Genomic DNA, 2324 nt, shown 5'->3' with positions numbered 1-2324 from the left:
TTCTTAACAACCCTATCAATCTGGGTGGCAATGTTCAGGGATCTACGTACATGGACACCAAGATCTCTCTGCTCATCTACACTGCCATGAACCTTACCATTAGCTCAGTACTCTGTATTCCTGTTGCTCCTTCCAAAGTGAATCACCTCACACTTTTCCACATTAAACTCCATTTGCCACCTCTCAGCCCAGCTCTGCAATTTATCTCTGTCCCTCTGTAACTGCAACATCCTTTGGCACTGTCCACATCTCCAATGACCTTCGTTTCATCGACAAATTTACTAACCCATCCTTCAACGCCCTCATCCAGGTCGTTTATAAAAATGACAAATAGCAGTGGACTCAAAACAGATCCTTGCAGTACAGCACTAGTAACTGAACTCCAGGATGAATGTTTCCCATCAACCACCAACCTCTGTCTTCTTTCACCTAGCCAGTTTCTGATCCTATTAAATTTGACAGATAGGAATACACTTAGACTTATGTTACAATCAGTTTTTAATCTTTAAATTTATTCATATATTATATATAAAATGTAAAAGTAAAGTTGACAATAAATGTTTATTCTATTCTATTTCTGTTCTATTCTATATTCTTGGGAGGTAAAACAGATATGTTGCAAGAGGTGATGTTTGCTGAGATGGGTGATAACCAGCTCCCCATTATGTCTTATTTATATGTGTCTCCTGAATAAAGGTTCCAGATGCATGGGCTTCACAGTCGACTTTGCCCAACAGTCACCAAATATACATTTGCAGTTTACCTTTCTACAATAATGCTCAGTAAGAAAAATCACAAGCTGAAATTTAAAGTTCAATAAATATTTTTAATATGAATTGTGTAGCACCTGTATGAATCCTCTACCCAATTACTCACATCAAACAGTATCCAATTATGACATAAACCACAACTCCAAGAAGTTGGCAGGGCTGGGGGCATTAGAAACCAGACAGGAAGCTCAATTGCCTAATATGGTATTAAAAACAGAAAGCACTCGAAATACTCAGCATGTCTGGCAGCATCAGTGATGAGTTAATGGCTTGAGTTGAATATAACTCTTTCTCAGAACTGAGACCTTCTTCAAAATTGAGGAGATGGTTGTGGGGGCAATAATGATGGTATGATATAGTCACTGGATTAGTAGTCCAGAAGCTCAGGCTATAGTTCTGAGGATGCGGATTCAAAATTCAACTATGACAGCAAGTGGAATTTAAATTCAATTAATATATTGGAAATATGTAAACAGTCTCAGTGATAGTGTCCATTGACTATTATTCATTTTTATAAAAACTCATTGAGTTCATTCATGTCTGTTAGGGACAAAAATCTGCAATTCTGACTTAAATATGTGAGTCGAGAGCATAGTGCTGGAAAAGCACAACAGGTCAGGCAGCATCTGAAGAGCAGGAAAGTCGACGTTTCGGGTAAGAGCCTTTTATCAGGAATGAGGCTTGTGAACCGAGGGGGCGGAGAGATAAATGGGGGGGGTGGGGCTGGGGGCAAGGGAGCTGAGAGTGCATTAGGTAGATGGAGGTCAGGGTAATGGTGATAGGTTGGAGAGGAGGGTGGAGCAGATAGGTGGGAAGGAAGATGGACTGATAGGACAGTTCATGAGGGCTATGCTGAGTTCAGAGGTTGGATATCAGATAAGGTGGAGGGGGAGGGGAAATGAGGAAACTGGTGAAATCCATATTGATGCCGTGGGGTTAGAGAGTACCGAGGCAGAATATGAGGTTTCTTCCTCCAGACATCGGGTGGTTAGGGTGTGGTGATGGCCTGATGCCTGGAGGAAACATGCCTCATCTTCCACATTGGGACCCTCCAATGCCACGGCATCAATGTGGGGAATTCACCAGTTTCCTCATTTCCCTTCCCTCTGCAATGCTCACTCTCCCCACTAGATATGTGACTCCAGACCTACAGCAATGGGGTCCTGGAATTAACTGCCCAGTGCAATGCTTGGGCAAGGACAATTAAGAATGGGCAATAAATTATGGTGTTGCCAATGGTGCCTACATTTCACTAATGAATAAAAATAAAGCACATTCAACCCAAAACATCTACTCATGTTTCTTTCTGCACAGATGCTGCCTGGTTCCCTGAGTGTTTCTGCTCTTTCTGCAGATACATAGTGTATTACTTAAAACTGTATAAGTAGACTCAGCAAATTATGTGTGAAAAGTGGAGCAGGTCCGATCAGCCCAGGCAGATTTCCTAATCGCTTTCAGCTATTTGCACTGGTGAGAATCAGGAAGTACAAGTGCTTGGCGGGGAGCGGGGTGGATTCTGCATGTATTTAAGTTGTTTCCTGGCAACAAAACAAT

The sequence above is a fragment of the Chiloscyllium punctatum genome, chromosome 27, assembly GCF_047496795.1.
Source record: "Chiloscyllium punctatum isolate Juve2018m chromosome 27, sChiPun1.3, whole genome shotgun sequence".
NCBI classification, from domain to species: Eukaryota; Metazoa; Chordata; class Chondrichthyes; order Orectolobiformes; family Hemiscylliidae; genus Chiloscyllium; species Chiloscyllium punctatum.
Note: the sequence above shows the minus strand (reverse complement) of the source record.